The 25284-nt window shown below is 35.2% G+C and overlaps 1 long non-coding RNA gene across 2 annotated transcripts in view; it reads left to right on the top strand.

Annotated features, from left to right (window-relative positions):
- The window catches only part of LOC116421751, a 118475-nt gene that overhangs the window by 79958 nt on the left and 13233 nt on the right, over positions 1 to 25284 (top strand). Inside the window, exons 3-4 of one of the 2 annotated variants that reach the window (XR_004232258.1) lie at positions 19395 to 19441; positions 19923 to 20322. This is a non-coding gene — a long non-coding RNA (uncharacterized LOC116421751). The remainder of the gene's footprint in view (positions 1 to 19394; positions 19442 to 19922; positions 20323 to 25284) is intronic. The other variant, XR_004232259.1, reaches the window with a different exon arrangement.

Genomic DNA, 25284 nt, shown 5'->3' with positions numbered 1-25284 from the left:
CAAGTTATTATTTTTGTAGTTATAATCATATAAAGATTGCATCTTTGTAGGTTAACTTGTATGTTTTCATGAATTGATAATTTTGAATAGAATTACTCTTATTGTTTTTTCTTCATTTTTCTTAGCAATTATTAGAAATGATGATGATTTTTGTGGGCTTATTTTACTTTACAGTAGTAATTAATTTCTCAATTTCCATACTCTTTTTTTCATGTTTTATAATAACTCTATCATATTGTTTGCAAATAAGGATAACTTTTCTCTTTCATCAAGTTCATCCTTTTATTTTAGTATTGCTATGAATATTATTTCTAAAACTCTGTCAAATAGAAATGAGAATGTTACTTCTTGTTTTAATTCTGTTTGTATTGTAAAAGTTTCTAATGCTTATGTATTACAAATAATATCAGTTGCACCCTGCTATAAGTATCCTTTGTTGATATTGTCAGTGGGTTTCCTCTGGGCTGAAGGGTTTATACCTTACCCAGAGTTCCTCCACTATCTGTGGCCTCTTTTATAAGAGAACTCCATCCTTCTCTTTAAAAATATCCCCTATGATTGTAAAGTTTTGATTTTTTTTTTTGGGAGGGGGTGTTAACAAAAGCAAATGGTGTCTTTCATCAAGGGATTTATCTGCAAGTATTACAATAATAATGTTTTGTCATTTTACTTTTTATATGATTGTTAATTTTTTTCTAATGTTAAAGTTGGATCCCTAACATGCATTATCTTAATCATATTAAATAATTTTCTGCATATATTACTGTTTTCCTTATAAGAGAATTTAAAAAATTATTGCAAAGACATATATTGATAAAAATGATCTTTTTATTTGTCTTGTAACTGTATTTTGAGTATTTAGACCTTTTTTTTGCTTTGTTAAAAGTATTTGTTCCATTTTGTGATACTAATTTCTGTAATATAGTTATCAATTGTTCTTTATAAGCTGTAGACCATTTATAAATTGACATGACCCAGGATTTCATTCCTTTTCTACTTTGTTAATTTGTGTATAGCTTGGGCTATTTAAGATTTTGAAGTTTTTTTTTTTATTAGTTTAAGTATTTTTTATTTGTAGAGCTATTCATCTACTTTTTTGAATTCTCATTTTTTGCTGGGATATGATTGTTTATAGTTTATGATAATTCTTTTTACTCTAATGTAAATTCAAACCATTCTCTTATTATTGTTATTATTATTTGGTAATTTGATTTTTCTCCTTTCTTTTTCTCATTGTACCATCTTATAGTTTATCAATTTTGTTAGTCTTTAAAATTACTTAATTCTTTGTTTTGGTTATCAATTTTGTTTTGTTTATCACTTTATTCTTTTTTATAGTAAATTTCTCTATTTCCCTAATTTTTAGGATTTCCTCTTTCAGACTTTTTTGAAATAACTAAAATATTTATTTTCTAATATTTGAAATGTATGATAAATTCATTGATACTGTTATTTTTCAATTTCCCTATTATGTTTTCAGATATGTAAATTTTCCTCTGAGAATTATTTTCCAAGATAAAACCTCTAACTTTTGGCATATTATCTTAATTTTATCATTGCCTTTATCATAATTATTCATCAAATCAATGGTTTACTTTTACTATGATTTTCTACATCTATTTTTTTCACCCTTTCAGTGCATAATTATCTAATCTCCACTTAGGTGTTCGTAATTTTTATTTCCCTTATTAATTAAATCTAATTTGCAAAAGAAATATAGATTTGCATTCATTAAAGAAGTTTCCTCATTAAAATGCCCCCACATCAGAAAATCTATAGATCTAGACCAAAAAAAAAAAAAAAGTCCTGCGAAGAATTATTTCTTCTTTTCTATATTTGTTTAAAAATTCTTTATCCCCTAGTATGTGATCATTTTTTGTAATATTACAAAATCTTCTTAAAGCTCAGGTCTAATCATGTCACTCCCCCCTTTTTCCTATATACAGGATAAACTGGAAATAACCAGAGGGAAAGCTCTAGCATTAAGGGAAATTTGACCATCTCCAATTTATCCTATATATGTCTTATTTATACAAAATTTGTTATATTGTTATCGCCTTCATTAGACTGTGAACTTAAGAGCAGGAACTACATTTTGGTTTGGTTTGGTTTTTTGCCTTTCTTTGTGTTGTGGGCACTTAGTGCACTGCCTAGCACATAGTCAATGTTTAATAAATGCATGTTGACTGAAACTAAGATAAGATCTTAAAAACATGAGTGTTATTTACTGTTCCCATCCCACAAAAATCAGTCACATCTATATTTTCAAACAGTATCTTCAGCTGTATAGTTTTCTTCATTTTCTTTATGTTGAATTTATCCACCTCTGAAAAAAGAATATTAACATTATTTTATTATTAACATATTAACAATATTAACATTTCTTACCTCCAACATCTTTTGGCAATTCACTTACCTTTTTAAATATTTTATTATTATTATTATCTATATAATTTAGCACATGTATTTTAATTAAGTTGTCCTTTCATTGTATATGTTGTCCTTAAGCACCATATTTTCATTTATCTCTCCTGATATTATAATTTTTAAAAAAATATTATTTCCTTTTTTGAAATCATTATTACCACTCCTGCTTTTTTTCTTTCTTTTTAGACGCAAATAGATTTGTCCAACCCATTTTTTACATTCTGTCTATTTCTATAGAGGCAGTATGTCATAGTGCACAGAGAACTGGTCTCAAAGCCAGAGAGGTATAGGATTAAATCCCATCTCTGGCACATACACACTGTGTGTAGGCAAATCACTTAAACTCTTAGTGTTCTAGGCAGCTGGAACAGAGAAAGAACTAACCTATACTGGTGGAAGAAGTGACATAATGAAATGGCAGGTCCAGTTTTTAATCTAGAATCTATATTTCTGAAAAGTGTTTCTTACATACAAAAATTTGAGGGGGGTGTTAATTCATTCTCTTTTAAGGGGAAATGTTAAATTAATGGTTTTCCCATTAAATAATATATATATATATATATATATATATATATATATAGGTATATACATACCTAGAAATGTGTGTTTATTCTTCTCTTTTGAGTCAGTATTTCATCTCTCACAGTCATTTTGTGTATATCAGATTCTGATATTCTGACAGAAGGAGGCAGATAGGTACTACAGGTCATAGAGGAAGTCAAGAAGTTCTGGACTCAAATGTGACTCTTAGACACTTACTAAGCGGTGTGACCCTAGGTAAGTCACTTAACCTCAGTTTTCTCAATTATAAAATGATGACAACAATAGCATCTATTTCACAACTTTTTTATAAAGATAAAATGAGATGTTTGTAAAGCACTACCTTACATAAAGTAGCTGTTTAATTAATGCTTGTTCCCTTCTCATGACCGCCACTCCCATGAAACTTCCCTTCATTGCCATTACCCTTCCCAATCTCTTGATCTCTGTCTTTGTCCAACTCATTCTAATTTTCTTCTCTTTCTCAGTTGAGATCAGACCTTTCCTTACCCCACCTGCATCTCCTCTGTCCTTTTTATTTTAGTGATATAAATTTGTACCACTCCTTTTAAGAATTATTTCATATTTTGCTCCTTTTTAATTTATTTTCTTGAAGTTATTCTAGAATCTATTTCCTAGAATGTTCATTCTTGATGAGGGCAGTAGACTGCACTCTGTTACCTATTTCTTGGGAAACCAATCCTGTTCCTCTTTTTTTTTCTTACTACATGTTCCTTTTGATAGCCTTTCATGATTATTTAGAATTATTATTAGAATTAACCTCTGTTTAGCCTTCCCAAAGCTGTGTCTTCTCCTGGGGTACCAAATACTTTCTGACCCTCATGTGAATTAGTACAAAGGAGCTTATCCACACCAATAGAGGCAGTTTTCCTAACCTGTACAACATTCTATAATTCCTCAGAATTTTTTTTAAACATTATCTTGTTTTCTTCTGCCACTGTGAGATCTCTTCACCATATAGCTAGATAATTCCCTTTCTTTGGCTAGTTTCCTCTGTGACTGAGAGCAAAGACTAATTTTTTTCTCTTTGTATCTCTATACCTAAAACAGTGCTTGGCATATGGTAGGTACATAGCAAATTCTGGTTGATGGATTGATTTTTTGCTCCAAAATATTCTTTCCATACTCTCCTCTCTCTCTCTTTTTCTGCCCACTGCCTCCCACACCTTCTGCTCTCCCCTTCTGAAAGGAATTCCTCTATATTATCTTTTTATCTATGCTACTGATTCCTTACTAAAAGAAGCAGGCTTTTTTTATGCTTTAAATTTTAATTCATTTCTTCCTTCTACTCTCTTCTTTGTTTTGCTATCATTTGCTACTATGGATCCTTTCCCTTATTGGTCTTCTCTTTGCCTTCTTATTACCTCAGCCAATATGCAAATTATTATTGTTGTTTCAAAGAAATTAAAAAAAAATAACCAAGAACAGAAAAGACCGCTTATCCCATATTTTATATTTTCTTAGGCCTAATCACATAAAAACATGCATTTCATTTAAAAATTATTATTTTTTTATTTCTATCTGATATTGTTTGGCTTTCTTCCAATGGGTCAGTTTGGTTTTTGAATATTCTGTTTACATTTAGCTTCTTTTGAATAACAACTCAAATTACTCCTTTTTTGAATGGTTGATTATTTTCCTTGATGTGATTCAGCTTTATAGAATATATTACTTTTGATGTTGAAAAAATTTTTTGGAATATTATTGAAGTTTTAAAAATCATTATAACCAAGGAATAATCTTGTGTGTTGTCAACATTGTTTAATCTTGACATGTAAAATTTTGTTTTCTTTCCTTAAGGTCTGAAAGACTCTTTGTTTGAGATTGTATTTCTGACATTTGAGTGTAATGAATTAAAATTGGAGTTTCTTTCTATTGATATTCTATAGAGTTTCTTGATCTATATTTTGTTGTCTGATCTTCAATATTGCTCTAAAATTTTCTGACTGTGTTTCCTAAAGTGTGGTATTTAGATTTCCTTTTTATTGTGCTTTCCTGGAAAGTCTGTAATTCTTTATATTATATTATCCTTTCATGGTCTATGTTCCATGTTCTTGTTTTGTAGAGCTCTAATGTGTTCATCCAAATTTGTTATCTTTTGATTTTATTCACTTAATTTTCCTTCAGCTTCTTCATGTTTATGTTCCAGTTATATTGTTCTATTTTTCAGAAAATTTATAGTTTTGAACCAAAAACAACAGATGAAAGTTTCAAAGAGGCAAATACAGTTGATGTCAGAAAAAGCTATTCAAGAATTAGAGCTTATCAGAAATAGAATGGGCTGCATTTAGGAATGGTGGGATGTTCAAGTAGAGGATGGATGACCTCTTATCAGGGATGGTACATAGTGAGGATTCCTCTTATTGGTTGGATTTAGTGGCTGCTGAGGTCCTTTCTATACTCCTATCTATTGTCTAGAATTGTAGAGAATGTCTCTATTGTTCAAAATCTCTGCTCTCTGGCAAGGAACTGGAAACTGAGTGGATGCCCATCATTTGGAAAATGGGTGAAAAAGTTGTGGTATATGAATGTTATGTTATATAATATTATTGTGGTATAAGAAATGATTAGCAGGATGATTTCCAAGAGGCCTGAAGAGATTTACAAGAACTGATGCTAAGTGAAGTGAATAGAACCAAGAGAACATTGTACATAGCAACAACAAGAGTATGTGATGATCAATTTTTAGGTATGTAGCTCTTTTCAACAATGATTTAGGTCATTTCCAATGAACTTGTGATGGAGAGAGCCGTCTGCATCCAGAGAGAAGACTATAAGGACTGAGTATAGATCACAACATAATATTTTCAATTTTTTGTTGTTTGCTTGCTTTTTGTTTTTTTTTCTTATTTTTTCTTTTTTGATGATTTTGATCTTATGCAGCATGATAATTGTGGTATTTAACATATATTGTACATATATTGGATTGTTTACCGTCTAAGTTTGAGGGAGTGAGGGGAAGGTAGGGTTTCTCTGATCCATTCTTGAGGTTGTTCTATTGCCGTTCCTGGGGTTTACAGATTTTTTTGTAATTCTTTCACCTTCCTCTAGTTTTGGCTGAATCTCTTTTACTATGGAGTACTTATCCACTGAGATAACACTTATGGGACTCCAATAATTTTGCCTTCTCAGTCATCTTTTAGCTGTCTTTCTGTCTCTGCAGATTTTTCTATGCTGTAAAAATTATAGTTGCCTTCAATATTTTCTCTTCAATGGAACCAGGATTTTTGAAGCCTCCCTTAATCTCTGCTGACTGTATTCTATTCTCCCCAAATATTATGTTGAATGACCTTGGTGTCTCTTAAAAACTGTGGGCCTTATGAAATACTACTTCAGGACATTGGGAAAAGACACTGTAATTCAACTATTTTCCATCTTTCTCAGTACTCCTCTTTTATGTTCCACCTTGTTCTCTACAAATGACTCGCATCCTTAAGCTTATTACTGGAACTAGTTACAAAAGATTTGTGGAAAAGTCCATGAGCCCTGCTAAGAAGAAACTCAAAATATTTTTGCAAATATATTGTTTCTTGTTTGATTTTTTTTTATTTGGTCTCAAATCTTTCTGGTTCCTATTTCTTCTTGAATAGTGCTGAATTGTTGCAACCAGTTCTATACATCTGGCGTACTCTTCTATAATTCTCTTTGACCATCTCCTCTCCTTCTTCTCAAGCACCATTGATATTTTGACTTGACTTCAGAGTGGCTCATTTCAAAACTAGATGCCTAAAACTGAAGCTGTTCTAAAGAATAGAGGGCAACTATCCACAAATTAGAGGACAGGAGTACAAAGAATGATAGGTTGATGAGATGGTCTTCATATTTTTTTTTTCATTTTAAGAGTTACCTTTTTGGCAACTTCTTTCCATATTCCTTTTCTGTTCACTGCTTTATTTGTGGCATTTTTAAAAGTTACTGTGGAATAATTGATGAGAACTTGTGCTCTAAATAATCCTCTTCAGTCCACTAAATTTCCTCATCTCCTAATCCCTTTACTTTATAGGGAAGGAAATAGGTTTAATGAGATTAAGGGATTAATTGCCCCAAATTAATTTGATTTACAATCAAATATTCAAGACCTTCTGACTCTAAACCCATTGTCCTTTCTCCAGTATTACAGTCTTTTCCACTTTCCATCTGTGTGACCTCAGGCAAGTCACTCAAACTTGAGACTCAGTTTACTCATCTGAAAAATGAGAAATTTGGACTAAATGACCTCTTAATTCCCTTCTGGCACTAAGTCCTTGATTTTTGATCCTAAGAGAAGAGTTCTGCTTCTCTAATTGTACCCACTACTCTCTTTTACTCCTCGTCCTCTGCTAATCCCCTCCATATAGTTTATAGGGCCACAGCTGTGCCTTTCCTGGAAAATTCTAAGGCTGCCCCTCTAGCCCTCAGGAACACAGGCTGCAGTTTATGAAGGGTCCCAGAGAGTTCAGAAGCAAATCAATAGTGTGCATTACAAGAGGGAGTGAGCTAACCAAGGTGCGAGGGGGTCACACTCCATATGCATCTTCAAATAGCTACTTTGGGGGCTTTAATTGTCATGATGTTCCAGGGAGGAATATGACCTTATAGGGCATTTTCCAGAATAGAACAGTCTATATATTAAAAGGCAGCAAATGATTCATAACTGGTTAGCAGCAAGGCCTGTGGGCCCATGTTCCCCATGTGAAAAATTTTTTTTTTCTGCATTGCAAACTCTTACATTAAATTGTGATAAATGAAGAGTGGAGGCTACTCATACAAATCAATGACTTTAGTGTATGTGTCATTAGCCTGAGAGATGCAGGCAGCGGTCAGTACCATAAATCATGTGATGATCTGCTGTCTGCAGCCCGATGCAAGCAAGCAGATGCATTAGGAAGGTTAAGGAATGAAATTAATCTGTGCATTTTCCTTTTTCCCCTCTTTCCCCCTCCTCCGTCACCTGGTCACACAGAAAGAATTAAAATCACATGATCCAAACTAAACTGGCTCCAGAACAGTAAATTGGTTAAGTTAGACTTCACCTTTCAACTTCCAGTTAATTATGTATTAGGGGATTAATTTATTCACCAGAGCTAGGAAGTAAAATAGAGAGAAGAGGAGAGACCATGCTGGGATTCTCATCCAGGTGCTGAGACTATTCACTGTTCTGGCAGTGCTGTGAGACTGCCTGGGACAGAATGTGGCCTTGGGAAGCTGGGATTTTCAGAAGCATCACTTCAGTCCTACTTACGGGCCAGAGCCCCTGTAGCAGGTCAGGCTCCCTCTATAGAACACAGTCACAAATTGTCTTTAAATAGTCTTAGCCCTCCTCCTACTGAAACCACCATAGCAATAGCATTTATACATCACTTTAAGGAAGATGAAAAACTTGCATACATTGTCTCATTTAATCTTCACATAACATCCTATAAGGTAGGTGCTATTATCACCCCCATTTTACAGATGAAGAAACTGAGACATGCACCAGAATTTGAACTCAGGTCTTCCCAAATCCAAGTCCAACATTCTATCCAGTGTGCCACCAAAGAAAGTAGGGAAGGAAGAAATGACCCAATTAATGGAATCATAAGAACAGAGGATAAGACCCTTTACTCCTACATTACTTCTTTTTCCAAGCATTATTAAGTCTAAAATTCCAATTGGCTTTCCTCCCCAAACATACAATACATTCTAAATAAAAAAAACCTGGGGCAACCTGAACTTTCTGCTGAAGATTAGGATAGAATGAGGAAAGTGGACATGGAATAGAGTATAGTAATCTACAAGAGTATGATCTGATTCTCATCCATAAGGAGAAATTGGTTGTGAAAGTAGAAATGATGGGAACTAAGAGGGTAGGGAGGGAAGTCAGAACTTCACCTTAACATTTATGATAGAGGAAAGGAAGGAGGAATTCTAGATCTCCGAAGATCGATTTCAAAGGGTTCAGAAAAAGGATAAGTAGGATCTTGTGGAATAAATTCTGGTGGTCAGTCCCAGAGTGAAAGATCTGAAGACACAAAAAGAAAGAATTTTGATTAAGGAAAAAAAATGAGTTTTCTAGAGTGATAGATGTGGATGCATAGGAAACTCACCAACTAAGATTTTGAAAAGACATACAGAAGATTCAAGTAGGAATGATCAACAGAAGAAAGATGCAAAAGGGCAGAATGGTCCCATAACAACAGTGTTAGGAACCTTAATGCTGAATAGGAGCTAAGACTATTGAGGGAACATAAGGATATAAAAGAGGAAACTTAAAAAAAACTCTATTAGGGAAAAATTAAAACCAAGGATATTTGATAAGCATGATATCTTTGTCTTTATCCAAGTTAGTGATAAATATGTTTAACAGTTTAGGGCTAGGAACAGATTTCTGAGAAATTCCACGGGAGACTTTGTTTCCAAAAAACCTTGAACCTGCTTACTTGAGCTACTTGGGGAAAAAAAAGATATGATAGATTAATGGTGATAAATATAGCATGATTACTCATTTCTCATTTTGTTTCTTTTATGTCTTCCAAGGAGGAAAAATTTGGGAAAGAAGGAAAACAATAAGGAAAATATTCAAAAGAATATTCTTGATTATATGGTATAGTATAAAAACTGTCATATTTAGGTAAAGTCATCTGACTCAAATGAGCTATACTTTAGGATCCAACAAGAAATGGCAGATATGATTGCTGAGCTACTGTCAGTGAATTGTGAGAGATTATGGAAGGCAAGAGAGATAGTACATGATTAGAGCAGGAAAAATAGGCTAATTTTTTTTAAAAAGTAGAATTTATGAATTCCTGGTGGGTGAACTTAACTTCATTCTAGTTTATTTTTAAATTCTAGAATCTATTATTAAAAAAATACTTAGTGAACATTTAGGAAACAAAAGTCCTAATAAGAACCATGCTTTCCATCAAAAAAAGGCTGTACCAGACTAATCTAATTTCCCTTTTTTGATAGAATTATTAGACCATAGGGATATTATAGATAGAGTTTACCTGTATTTGACAAAAAAAAAACTTTTATGGTATTTTTATGTAAAAGATGGAGAGATGTGGATTATGAAATAATATAATTAGGTAGATTTGGAACTGGTGGAATCACCAGACCCGGAGCAGGTTCAATGTTTATTTGGAAGGAGGTCTCCAGTGGAATTCTTCAGAAATATGTTTCCAAGTCTAAACTGTAAAATATTTTTATCACTAACTTGGATGAAGACAAATATATCATGCTTATGCTTATCAAAGATGAAGAAAACACAAAGCTAGAAAGGATAATTTACAAACTAGATCATAGTCAAAATTCAAAAGGATCCTGATAGACTTAAAATCTGTCCAAATTTATTGTCATCCTTCTTCTCCTTCTCTTTCTCCTCCTTATCATCTTAGTACCTGACCTGAGATTACATTACATAGCCAGTATGAGTCAAAGGTGAGCCTTGAATTCAAGTCATTCTAATTCCAAGGCCAACTCTCTATTCTCTACTCCCTGTTGTTTTTCAAGATGGAATTTCATATTGGTTTCAAAAATAATCAGCTTCACAGAATGGGGGAGATGTGTCTAGGTAGCAATTCTTCTGAAAAATATCTGGGGAAGGATATTTGGACTACAAACTCAATGAGTCAATGGTATGATATTCAAGCCAAGAAAGTTTCACTGAAGGATGCATAATGTCCAGAATGAGAGAGGTAACAGTTTTGCTGAATTCTAGTCTGTTCAGAGTACATCTAGAGACTCAGTATTTGGTTCTAGATGCCACATTTTAGGAAAGATGTTGATAAGCTAATGAGCAAACATGGTCCCAAAGAGTCTTGAGTTTGTGCTATACAATTTATCAATGGAAAGAATTAGGGATGTTTAATCTGGAGAAATGAAAGTTTGGAGGTATGTATGTCAAAAGTTTTTAAACATTTGGAAGTATTTGAAGGTTTGAAAGTGTGATTGAACAGGGAAGGTTCAGAAGAGGAACTTAAGCTGAATTTTACTGGGTCAGGTTTTCTAGGGGATTAAGGTAGAGTATCTTGGAGGCTCTGGGGTTCTAGGTAATTCAGATAGAGAATAAAATGTTTTCAGAGCTGAAATGAAGTTGGGGCTATCCAAGAGACAGCAGTTCTTCATCCAAATCCAATTCACTTGCAAGTCATGACATCACCTTCCTGATGTCATGCTTCTCTTTGAGATTGAAGTACAAGAGAATCAAGGAAAAACAACAAAAAACAGGGGTGGAATAGGCAGTACTGGTCATAGGACATTAGGATATAGAGGTAGAATAAAACTTAGAATTTTTCCTGATCTCCCTAGAAGTTAGTGTTTACTTCTCCATCAAATTACGCTGCATTGATACCCTCTTGCCAGGTTTCTTGAGGACAAGGACAGCTTTGTTTGATCTTTGTATTCCTAGCACACACTTAATTAATAAATATTTGTTTCATTGAAAGCATTTAATCTAATCCCTCCTCCCAATTAATGTAAAATGGGAAAGACATGCAAAAAGCTACCCATCCCCAAGATATAATCCAGGTCCTCAGAATTAATATCTAGTTCTCTTTTAACTAACCGATGCCTCTGGTGAGAATAAATTTTTTTTCTTTTTTTAAAATTAAATTTCATTTTAGCTTCAAATTATCTCCCTTACAACTTCCCATTTAGAAAGCAAGAAGAACAAAACCCACTTACAAGCATGTGTAGTTAAGCAAAAGAAATTCTAGCATTAGCCATGTCCAAAAAGAAAACTACCTCAATCTGATTCTTGAGTCCATTGTCTCTCTCTCTGAAGGAAAGGATATTCATGATGTTTCATTAAGAATCCTTTGGATTTGTTGTTGGTCATTACACTAACCTAGTTCCTAATTCAAAGTTGTTTGTCTTCACAATATTTTTATTATTATATGAATTGTTCTCCTAGTTCTCCTCAGTGCATTGTCTCAGTTTATACACATCTTCCCAGATTTCTTTGAAACTACACCTTTCATTATTCCTTACACTACATTACATTCATATACTACCATTTGTTCAATCATTTGCCAATTGATGCTCTCTGTTTCCATTTCTTTGTCACCACAAAAAAAGCTGCTACATTTTTGCATATTTAGGACCTTTTCCTCTTTGATCTTTTTGGGTTATTGACTTAGAAGCACTATGTATGAAAGGGGATAAACAGTTTGTTCCAGTTTTCCTGCAGCCTTTTCAACAGATCATTTTCCTTTCCCCCCACCTTTGTAAATCTGATAGGTATAAATTTTAAAGCTGTTTTAATCATAATTTCTCTAATAATTAATGATTTAGATCATTTTTTCCATGTGGCTACTGATAGCTCATATTTTGGGAAAAGGAATTTTAATGAAAATGAAGATGATGATAAAATAGCGTTTAGATGGCACTTTTCATATATTCTCATTTTGATTCTCACAAAACCCTGCAAGGTAGGAACTGTTATTATGCCTGTTTTTCAATGGGGAAATTAAAGCTAAGACTTGTCCAGGTTCACATAGCTATTAAGAACCAGCAACAGGATTGTAACTGAAGTTTTCCTTACTAAGAAAATTCATCCATTGAGCCACCTGAATAGTTTTGCTAAAAAGCAATAATAAATGACATTCACATAGAACATTAAAATTTGTCAAATGCTCTGCTTCATATACATTGCATCAATGAAGCTTCATAACAACCCTGAGAGATAAATCCTGAAGATATTATTATTCCTATATTATTGATAAGGAAATGAGGCTGAAACAGTTTAGTTAGCTAAAATAACATCCGAATGGATATAAGTTTTATATATACACCTCATTTTATGATTAGTCTAGGGTCACACAACTAGCTGCTAAGAGTCAGAGTTGGGTTTCCCCAGCTCTGATTTTTTTTCTTCCTTTTACACCACAGCTCCTAAGGTCTGCTTCCATACAGTTTGGTTATTGTCATACATTAAAGATGAGAATTATTAGCTAATCTTTTGGTTTCCTAGTTCCAATGACTCCTGCTATGAATGTTCTATTTAATAGAGCAATTATTGTCAAAGTGTGATCTGGGATCTAATGGGAACACAAGATCAAAATTGTCTTCATAATCAATGCTAAGATGTTTTAATTTCTAACATAGTAAATATATCTATTTATATACCACATAAACAAAATATCCTTGGTGATTAAGGGGATCATAATTTTTAATAGTATAAAAGGTCCCGAGACCAAAAAGTATGAGAACTGTTGCAATTTTGGACCCCAAAGTAGTGCAAGCTAATGAATTACATGGAATAGCTTTCTAAGATCCAAACACCAATATAAATGGTTAAACTATATAGGTAAGCTTCAATTCAATAAAATCCATTGTTGAAAAATACAAACTCACCAAACCAAAAAATGAGAGGAAGATAATTCACATTATAAAATGCTTCTTTGCTTTGCAAAATGAGATACCAAAATGTTTGTTGGAATAGCAAGCTGATCAAGTATATGGAATATGGAATTCAATTCATGAAACTTAAATATGTGAGCATAAATAACTTTTCAGGAAGTATATAGAAAAATCATTGGAATCCAAAACTCAGGACTATAGTTTCCATCAGTTCTTGTGTGTGCAAGTCAATTTTCTAGACCTTGGATTTCTCATCTGGAAAATGAGAGGATTGAAAGTCCCTTCCAGCTCTTAATCTGTAATCAGTGAAAAGCTTTTTTGTGTAAAGTATGCCTGACTCAGAGGACTTGGATTCATATCCCTTGTTTGATCCTTAGATGTCACTTAACTTTCTGGGTTTCCATTCTTCATCTGTAAAATGAGGGAGTTAGCTTTAAAGGCCTCTGGGGTTGCAGCTTTAGAACTATGATCTATAAGGTATTATCTACTATATTATCTATTCAGACTGTAAGTCAGATTCCTAAGAGGTATAAAAATCCCTGGATAGGGAAGCTCTCTATGGGCAGGACTTGAGCTGTGTTACCATGGAAGCAAATGTCAATAATCGATCAACCGATCAATTTTATTGTAGTGGGAGATGATGTAAGTCATAACTCATTCTTCTCCTCTGCTGTATCAACAATAGGATGAGTCTTACTTGTACCTTATAGAATAAATGAATGAGTCCCACAATACCAAATAAAAATGAGAAGACTTCCTGCTATCCATATTACATGTTGTTTACCAAGCATAAAATAGCTCTGCCCCCAGAAAAGCAAGTTCTAATTTGTAGTAGGAGCTACAGCAGCTCCACATATAGGTTAGTTTTTTTTTAATTTGTTTGTTTTTCCTAAAAGTCAATGAAATCATCATGGAAACATAATTGGTCCAGTAGACTAAGGCTCAGATTGTTGACATAGCTTGGAATTACCTCAGTCAAGCAACATTTATTAAGCATCTATTCTGTGCCAAACATTGTGCTAAATGCTGAAGATATTATAGAAAGATATGCTGATTCAGTATTCCAGTGTTTCCAGCCTTGCTTATCAATCAGTGTTGGGGGAGGTATTACCCAGTCCCTTGGTATTGATCACAAGCCAAATCGTCCCCTTCTTGTGACCTTTGTTCCCCTACCCACAAATTACATGTTCTTGCTACTTTGGCAAGGAACTAAGATGCTAGGGTCCAATCTCTTTCGCTGAAGTGGACTTATCTGGACTGTCTTCAAAGTTACCTCTAAAAGCCATCTTCATCTTGAAGTCTTTGCTGATATTTAGTGATCAATGGTAATTATGTTGTTACCTTGACATACTTATAACAAAAAATTTTTAATTCTCTTTATCCTGAATTTTGTCTCATTAATCAGGGTGAAAGTGCAAATGAAAAATTTTTATTTCAACATACATAAAGAGGCAAAGATTGTCTCTGCTCTCAAAGGTTTAGAATCTAATGGGAGAGATAACATGAATATATATGTGTGTGTGTGTATATTATATATATATATATATATATGTATGTATACATATATATATATGTATTCAGAGCAAGTAAGATATAGGTCAAATAGGAAGTAATTAACAGAGGGAAAAACCTGAATTAAGAAGGATTGGGGATAGCTTCCTATGAAAAGTGGAATTTTTAGTTGGGAATTATGGGGAGTCAAGGAGGTCAGTAGTCAGAGGAGAGAAGAGAAAGGACTATCTAGGCAAGGGGGATGAGCCAGAGAAAATGCTACTTTTTCACTTGTGCTCCAAAGGTTTTCTAATATTGGCCTCTTTCGCTGATTGTTGAGTTCTTTCTTCCAACCTCCATTTGAGGAAGTAACCCCGCTTGTCATGCTCATCTTTAACCTGATCCAGGAGGGCTACTTTCCTACATCCACCCCACAATCTTCTCAAGCTGGAAGACATTGTGATTCTTGCCCTCTTTGGAACAATAATTTAGGGATGTGCTCACACTAGCTCTGCATAATCTGGCTCCTTTGTACCTTTCCAGTGCCTTTATTCCCTTCCATGTACTCTGTGATGTAGTTATACTGGCATCTTTGCTCTTCCTCTTGTAAGTCACTCCATCTCCCTTCTCTGTACATTTTCACTGCCTATCCTCCATTTCTGGAACACTTCCCTTATTTCTCTGCCTTTTAATTTATCTGTTTTTTTTTTTAATTCTCAGCTAAGACCCTACCTTCTACAAAAAGACTTTCCCAAATCTTCGCAATCTTAGTGCATTCTCTCCAAAATTGTCCCCCATTTATTTTGGACGTTGTTTGTTTGAACAGAATTGTTTGAGAGCTGTCTTTCGGGTCCTTGAGAACAGGGACTGTGTGTTGTCTTTCTTGTATCCCCAGAGATTAGCACAATGCCCGGTACATAACAGATGTTTATTAAATGCTGATTGATTGACCCACTGATCTCTAAACCCAATTCAGTCCCGGTTCTTTGAACTACTTTCCACTTTACTCTTGCCACAAACACCTCCTCGCTCAGCTTTCTTTTATGGGCTATTTTTTTCTACTAGAATGTAAGGTCCTTGAAGACAGAGACCATCTGTCTTTTACCATGTAATTGTAGTTTAACATATAATGAATGATGAATAAATGCTTTATTTAATTTATTCTAAACTCTTGTGTCTATATTGAGGCAAAGCACAAGTATATTGCATTTCTCTAGGATAAAAACACCTTGTTAAATAGTGAAAAGTTCAAAAATAACTGTATTTGGAAAATCTATGTATCTGATAACAATAAGACAAAAACATCACAGATAATAGATTTAGAGTAAGAACTGACTCCTAAATGTATTGGAATCCAACTTCCTAATTTGACAGATGAAGAAATTGACACTCAGAGATTTCTGTCGTTTTCCTTCAGTTTCATAGATGGGAATGTCATTATGAGCTCACATTTTTTTTATTTTTTGCTTTTTAAAAATATACATTGTTTTATGAATTATGTTGGGAAAGAAAAATCAGAGCAAACGGGAAAAACCATGGGAGAAATAAAAAAAAGAAAAAAGAAGTGAACATAGATGTGTTGATTTACATTCAGTCTCCTTAGTGCTTTGTCTAGTTGCAGATGGCATTTTCTGTCCAAAGTCTATTGGGATTTGAGAAAAACCAAGTCTTTTATATTGATCATCTCATATTCTTGCTGTTATTGTGCACAATGTATTCCTGATTCTGCTTATTTTTCTCAGCATTAGTTCATGTAAATCTTCCCAGAACTTTCTAAAATCAGTTTGTTCATCATTTCTTATACAACAATAATATTCCATTATCTTCATATACAACTTGCTTGGCCATTCCCCAATTAATGGGCATCTCTTCCTTTTCCAATTCTTTGCCACCACAAAAAGAGCTGCTACAAACACGTTTGCATATGTGAGTCCTTTCCCCTCCTTTATGATTTCCTTGGCATACAGACCCAGTAATGGTACCGCTAGGTCAAAGGGTATGCACAGTTTGGTGGCCCCTTGGGCTCAGTTCCAGATTGGTGAGCTCACTCCTTTTAATTGCAGGGTATTCATTCTTTCTTCTCATTTTGCCATACATCCTAGGAGGGGAGAAAAGTCCTCCCACCCCCATTATCTTTTACTAGGAACTTTACAACAGCCAGCTCCCCTTTTTTCCCACTGTAGGAAGTCAGAACTCTTGCACCTGAAATTCCAGGCTCTCCCCACCTAACCCATTTTCCTCTCCAACCTTATTTCCCTCTGCTCCTCTATGCACACCTGCTCCCCCTCCCCTCTTCAGCACTGATGCCAGGCTTCTGCCTTTTCCTGTTCTTTGGTACAGGCAAATTTGGGAAATCATCTCCATCCTTTAAAGCCCGCTCCCAGGGCCAGCTCCTCCAGGAAACCACCCAGGACCACTTCCACTTCAGAGATATTCGTCTTCCCAGCCTCTGCAACAATATGGTTTCGACTACACGATTTAGTATCTGATTAACCATCTCATTTTTTTTTTTTCTTCTTCCCACATAGACTGTGAGCTCCTTGATGGCAAGAAGGGTATTTTAAGCTTCTTTTTCTCCTCTAGGGTATTGGGCTCCCAGCTGGGTACATACATAGTCATTGTTAACAAAATGCTAGAAAATTGAGTGATTGATTAGCCAAGTGCTCTGCTCCATAATGACAGAGCCTCAGGCCCAGGCTGTCCCAGGCCCATCAAGACTCTCACTTTGTATTTCCTAATTCCTTTAAGATACTCCCAATACTGTCTCCTTGGATAGAAATGAAATAAATGTGATATCTATTTCTATCTCTTAAGCACAAATTATAGTATTTTTTATTAAATACTGCATTGTCAAATGCCTGACATTCTTCATAATAGATAAAAAGCAACCAAAACTGGTTATTTTCTTTTACCTCTGAGGCTTGAGATGTAGTTTGTATTGTATTTACTTGTTATGCTTAGCTTGTCGTGTTTTATTATAAGTGTGTGAATTATTTTCTCCATTACATTAAAAATAAAAATATAAAACCCACACTGCCACCCAAGTGCTTCTGAAGAGGTGAGAAGGAGAGGTGATGGGGAGAAAGCAGAAGCCTGGCCGGCACCAGGAGTGCTCTGCTGCTGTCTGCCCACCAGAGAAGAAGAGCTCAGCTCCTGTCACCAGAAAGACTCCCTTGGGGGCAGTTGGTGGAGGTAGCACGCGCCACGTTCTTGACAGCAGACTGGTTACAGGCTGTGTCTGGGCAGCACAAAGGCAAGGGGAGAGGGAACTGGTCACAATAATCTGGTTAATTTAGGCAGTGCATTCTGAAAGTCTCGCAGGAAATAATTACACGGTTCATTGGAACAGTACTTTTTGAAGGCTTTATCTCTACCATCTCACTGAACCTTTGCAAGAGTCCTGTGGTATAGAAAAGTACGGTATAAAGGGAAGAAATCTGACTCACGGTCAAGAAGGTCTGGGTTCAAATCCCCGCCTTAAATATCTATTAGCTGTGTGACTCTGGGCAAGTCATTTATTGGAGCTACATAAAACAAAGGGGTTGGATTTAATGACCTTTATTTAAGTTCCTGTGAAGCTTTAAATTTCTGATCCTGTGAGCATTCTGGGAAAGAGCTTGTATGCCCATTTTTATAGAGGAGATAACTGAGATCCAGAGAGAACAAAGTGACTTGTTTAAGGTAAGCCCAGACTTAAATGCAGGGCTTCAGTGCTCTTGTCACCAAAAAATGATCAGAACTGATTTTTTTTTCCTGACTAAATAATCTAGATTAATCATATTGGGGCCAATTATCCCCAGCTATGAATCCTATGATAGTGGATAAAACACCAAGCTTGGAATCAGCAAGACTCACCTTCCTTAGTTCAAATTTGGCCTCAGACACTTTCCAGGCTCTGGGCAAGTCACTTAACTCTGTTTACATCAGTTTCCTTGTCTATAAAATGAACCAGAGAAAGAAATGACATTACAAAGCTCTCCAGTATCTGCCCAGATACTTTTTTGGGGTCGTGAAGAATCAAATATGACTGAAAAACAAATTTATCGTATTATAACCCTGTGTCACTTTAGGCAAGCCACTTGGCTTTGAAAATTTCATTTTCCTTATAAAATGAGAAAGTTAAAATTACACAGATTAGAGGTTCCTTCTACATTTAAATTTCAGGTGTATGCCTTTCAATATAAAAGGAGGCATCTGTACAATTGTATTAATCAATTATCTATCCAGGCTATAGGTTAGAGTCTTGGAATAAAAGGACAAGGTTTCAAATCCTCTCTCTATTGCTTAGAACTTCTGTAATCTTGGCAAAGTAACATTGCTTTTCTGGGTTTTGGTTCCCACATGTATAGATTGAGGAAAGTTGAATTTGACAGTCTCTGAAGTCTCCAAATTTAAATCTATAATGAATATGCCCAAACGTCTATTTCTGTAAGGAAAGAAAAGTCAAAGTTCATTTTGGAAAGTAGAAAATCTGTCATTATTTAGTAGGGATTTGTTTTTGTCAGACAGGGCTTTGTAAGCAATAAGATGGATTTTTACCCTAGGTATCTACACTGACTTCCTATTTTTCTTCTTATTTCTCCTCTTCCCCACAGGTATCACCAGTACCATGAACTGGATCAGAGAAACAGAAGTTAACAAAGTAAGCAAATGACTATGAGCCACCCATTTCCTAGGCCTGGGTAGATAGGAAGCTTGGATAAATATTCAGTGATATAGTTTAGCATACTCAAGGATTAACTGAAACCTGAGGAAATCTGTGACTTAGACAAACTAGCTTTATCACTTCATGCCTCAGTTTCTCTGTTTGTAAAATGAACTCCTATCAACCATTATCCTTACTCCTAGGATACTCTGGAGACATTTACTGAATAAGAAGTCTTAATATATTTTATATACTTTAGATATGTAAAAATATGAAAAGACCTTGTGAAATAAGGATTCAATTATTCACACTGCTTAAAATTATTCCTTTCTTGGGTAGAGAGGAATAGGGAGTTAAGGCCCCTAAATTTGACCTGTGTGTTTTAAAGTTGCTATCATCTCACAGGTCACATTTTCAGGATTCTTGATGACTTGATACATCTCTCTATCACTCCTAAACAAATGCTTTGTACTCCCAGAACCTTTCATCTGAGCTCCACGCCACTCACAAAAAGGATTCCCGGAGCTGCTGGGATAGATAACAACTGGCAGGGCTTACAAAAATAGCTCCGATAAGGCCACGTACATGCAGAAATTATGACTCTTTAATATAACAGCCATGTTCTACTCAAGTCTATTCAAAACACTAGAGAAAAAGTCATGTGGACCAGCAAAGGGAGGAAAGATAAAATTGGTAGAAGAAAAAGGTACCTTGAGATTCTTCAGATGGAATTGCTAACAATGGCAAGGCGGCAAGGCAAAAGCCAACAGGATGAATGGAGTCCCCAAACGCAGAACCTGGCACATCCTACTAATGCAAATAAAACCATGGCTTCGGGGCAAGCTTTGCTCTGCTCTCTGGACAAGAAGGAAAATCAGGTAGTATCTGAAAAAATGTACCGCAATGAAGGTTGTATCTTTTGGGGCAAAGAGAAGGAGAGGAAACAGGTAATTTTCTGGACAATTTTTATGTGAGGGTTTGTTTTTGTTTCAAACATATGGTTGCAGTGTTTTATTTTTCTTTACAAAAAATAATAGATCCTCCTCCTTTTGGATTACCATCACAATGACAGATCGCAGGGGTAAGAAAATCAGAATCAAGAATAGAAGTAAAGAAAGAGAAGAAGCAGGCAGGCAGGCCGCAAATAAGCATTTGTTAAGTGTTTACTAGGTACCTATGCTGTATAAGTACCTATACTATACTAGGTACACTATGCTAAGTGCATTGGACTGTCATCACCATTGCTACCACCACCATTATCACACAAATAATAACTAGCACTTACATAGCATACTAAAATTTTGGGTGAAAGAAAATGGGAGGGGGAAGGGGAAAGAGAAGAGGGAAACATTCTGAAAGGAAAAGAAGGAAAAGAAATGGGAAAAGAGAAAAGATAAATGAGTAGAGAGAAAAAGGAAAATGAAAGAGGAAAAAGGGAAATTTAAAAAGAGGAGAGAAAGAAGGAAGAAGGAGAACAAGCAAAGTGAAAGAGAAAAATGGAACAGAAGAGAAAGTATTTCTTTGGGTTTCTCAAAAGCATTAGAATAACCTTTGGAATCTACCCCCTAACAGGGACAGAAAGATGATGTCTAATTTCTGACACACCATTAAGCAAACCCCTATGGAAATGAATTACATCAGGCCATCTTCATTATTATCAACTTCATCATCACCATCTTCAAAAAGCAAACTCAAAACCCAAAGTCCACAAATATTGGATATAAGGGGAAAATATTCTTTACATCCTAAGTAAATTTAGCAAGCACCCCTGCTCACTTTTAACTCTTTAGTAGATGCTCTTTTGACTTTTTGTGGCCCTCTCTTGATTCAGCCACTTCTACATCAAAGTCAAGTGCTCTATCTAGTTCACAGCCATAATCATAAACACAAACATAAATCACTCTTTCTATAGGTGTATTGCAAACAATAGGTCATCCCTGCTGTTTATTCTCACCTACCTCTTTCAGAGATCCTTATGAAGGCCTTTAGATCTCAGTTTAGATCTCAGAAGGCCAGTTAGATCTCAGGCACTTGTGAAATGTGTGTTTCCAGGAAGACACATTCCACCCAAGAAGTGGCTGCATTTCTAGGGCATGTCCAACATCTTGCTGGTTTGTAATACTATGGTGTAGAACATCTTGATACAGATGAAGGGCACTATGTAGATCAATAAATCATAAGTTAGCTTGGACAGCACTTAGATAGGTAAATGTATGTGTTTTATTTACTCAGCTAACCCTCCAAAAAAAGATAATATGCTCAATATCTCACTGTGCTGACATATTTCAACTAAATTGATAATGGGTCAGGATTGAGCAAAGCTTACAGAGTGAATTACCTTTTATCCATCCCTTCAAGTTTAGGGTTGCAGTCACCAACAAAATCAATGTTGTAACATTCTCATCTCATGACTTAACCTACAGTGACTCCAAATGAAATAAATTGATACTGCCTGCCTATTAATGAAGGCCATGAAGGAGAGGCAACTTCCCAGGAGGAGGTGCAGTGTCCCAGTGCACAAATATGATTGTATTAATGATACATAGATCCGGACTATCATCTCCATGTATTTGCTCAGGCTGCATTCCATTCCTGGAATGTACTCCCTTTACCTTTTAGAATCCCTAGTTTGTTTCAATGCTCACCTCAAAGAGTTTCCTACATGTCTAGGTAATTCCCCAAATTAATTTATATTTATTTTATATTTCCTTAATGTACCAATATCTGTAAACACACACACACACCCACACACACACACACACACACTTATAAATGTGATATACTTCAAGGTAAGAACTCTCTTTGTATTTGTATTCTTTCCATCTAATGCCACTTCTGAAAGATAACATGTGCTTAATAATTGCTTGGTGACTGATTAACTCAGGCACATAGCTATCAATGAGAGGTTAGCTTTAGAAGCAAAATAATCAATGTAGTTTTAGCCAAGTCTGCCAGGTTCCACTGAACTTAGCTCCTTATAGACATGACCCATCAGTGATCCCAGAACCAAAGCCTTCTTCTTAAGCATAAAGTTTGTATCCTCCTTGGCCATACTTGTGATATTCATTCCATTAATAGAAATATCTTGAAGACCCTCAATTGCCCACTGTCAACTATGTTCAGTAGAGAATAACATTTTCTTTCTGGTACCAGGAAGAGTAATGCAAACACAAGAAACACTATAGTAAAGGTCTTTCTTCCCTTCAAAAATATCAAGTAACTTGCCTTTTTCACAAGCAACAGGGAATGCTGAAAAATCTCTATAATCACATAAAAAACAATAAAGCAAGGAAGCTATTGGTGCATAAGCGCACCTTGTCTATAGGAAAGAGAACTGGCTCAGTTGGCCTTTGTCAACTCTGCACAAGAAAAAACCTCAATACAAACAAGATGAGGGGAAAGCCCTACATTTTTCCAATGTGAGCAGTAAACTTTTATTCAAAGATGAGGGAATAATTTTCTTTTAAAAATGATCTCATTAAAATGAAGTTTCATTAAAATTTTAACCAATAGATATTTGGATTGGAAGAATAATAAATTTAGAGATAGAAGAGAGTTTAAAAACTATTGAGTTCATCAGTCTCTAAGCACCCATTTTGCAGATAAGGAAAAGGAGGCCCATAGAAATAAATGGCTTGCCTAGTCAGTTAGTCAAAAGCATTTAATAATCATTTACTACATTCCAGACACTATGTTAAATAATAAAGATGCCAAGAAATGCAAAAATAGTCTCTATCCTCATGAAGCTTACATTCTAGTGGAGGAGACACAAATTACCAGATAAGGAGCATATATACACATGTGTTTATATTTATATGTATATATATATCATATAAATGCCTATATATATATTGCATAAATACATTTTATACATGAAAAAGTAATATGAAAAGGAGAGGCTCTAGCAGCTTAGGAGGCCAGAAGGTGATATTTGAGTCGGCTTTTGAAAGTAGCCAAGTAGACCAAGATGTGGAAGTGAGGGAACAGAGTATTCAAGTTATGGGGGAAGAATACAAAGGACTCAAGGAAGTGGAGGGTGCTGTTTGAGGAGCTGCAGGAAGGCCTGCATGCAGAGAAGTAAGATGTGAGAAGGCCAGAAAACTTGAAAGGGGTCATAAAATGAAGAGCTTGAGGTATCATTCAAAAAGGTTTATATTTGAGGCTGGAGATAACACTGGAGTTCATTGAACAATAGGGTGACACTTTAGGAAAATCTCCTCTGCAGCCAATAAGTATCTATTGACTTAAGAACCCAGGTCTTCCTGAATTTAAGTCTCATGCTTTAACCACCACATCATGCTGCCCCTTAACCGACAGCTGGGGACATTGAGAGACAACCAAAATCCCAAAGGAAAGGGGCATTAGAGTGGAATCAATTTCTCTTGAAGTTTTTAGTAATAGACAATATCATCTTAGGTGATTTTGCTCAGCAGTGGAGGATGGACTACAAGGGTACAGATTGCATTGAGAGAACTGGTTGTTGGCTTGATGTAAGAGATTTTCTAACTTCCTATTTCCTAATGATTATACTTTCCAAAAGAGGAACTGACTATCTTGGAAGGTAAGGAGTCCTTTACTTTAGATTTCAAGTGGTATTTGGATCATCATTTGCTGGAGGTGTGACAGAGCAGAGATTCTTAACCTCTATGAATTTTTTGATGAATAGTTCAATGAATTTTAATTCTTCTTGTAATTTTACATATTTTATTTTATGAATTTAGAAAACAACACTCTGAGAAGAGGTCCATAGTTTTCACCAGTTTACCAAAGTGGTCTAGGAGACACAAAAAAAGTTCAAGATCAGATCCCTTACTGTGGGGACTTTCATGATTTTCATGCTTAGATATAGGAGGGACAGGTTGAACCCTGGCATCCCTTCCAGCTCTCAGATTTTGTGACTCTTCCTGACCTTTGATTTCCATTGTATGACTTGAATATCCCCCACAGCCATTTGTTCTTCCTAATATATCACTGGGAAAGATTTAAGGGAGTTCAGCCACTATGAATCCCAGAGTTCTTTATTTGCCCCCTGGCCCTTCACTCTTTTATAGTAATTAATTCTTCTTACTTTTGGGGAGATAGTTTGTAGATACATACTGAGAGGCAGATTGGTGGAATACAGAGAGAATTAGACTTGAACTCTGGAGATCTGGGTTTGAATCTTCCCTCCATCATATACTATTTTAGGATGGTTGGCAAACTTTTTAATCCCTTTATATGAGCCTTGGGTTTCTCCTCATCTATAAAATACAAATACTGTTAATTGTTACTAATTTGTGAGGACAGTTTTATAAAACTTTAAGGTCTACATGGACTATAAGTTTTGTGAGGGCAGGGATAACTCCATACTCTTCTTTGTCTCTCAGAAGGTTCAATCAATCAACAAGTACTTATGTAAAGAATGAAAAATCCCTCTCCTTTCCTGTTTTCCTCTCCCTTCCCTTCCAGGGATCCGCTGCTGTTAGCCTCCACAGTAGTGGATATGTATAGATATATGTTCCATATAAAATAATAAATTCAAATAAGTCTAGGGTAGTTTGGGTAAGGGGGAATCATTAGAGAGGCAACAGGAAAGGCTTCATGGAAAGGGGAATGGTTGAACTACGTGTTGGAGCAAAGAAGAATTTTCTGTGATGGAGATGAGAAATGAGTGCATCACAGACTTGGGGGACAGGGAGATGAAGTATATAGAGGAACAGTAATTAGACCAATATGTCTGGATTATAGAGTGTAAGAGGCAAAGTAATACACAATGAAGCTGAAAAAGTAGGTTGAAGCCATGTTGTGAAGGGCTTTAAAAACTAAGCAGTCGGACTATCTCGCAAGTGAGGAGAGGACAT

The sequence above is a fragment of the Sarcophilus harrisii genome, chromosome 2 (genome assembly GCF_902635505.1).
Source record: "Sarcophilus harrisii chromosome 2, mSarHar1.11, whole genome shotgun sequence".
Classification (NCBI taxonomy): Eukaryota; Metazoa; Chordata; class Mammalia; order Dasyuromorphia; family Dasyuridae; genus Sarcophilus; species Sarcophilus harrisii.
The sequence above is the reverse complement of the archived record's forward strand: the minus strand, read 5'-3'. Positions and strand labels throughout refer to the sequence as shown.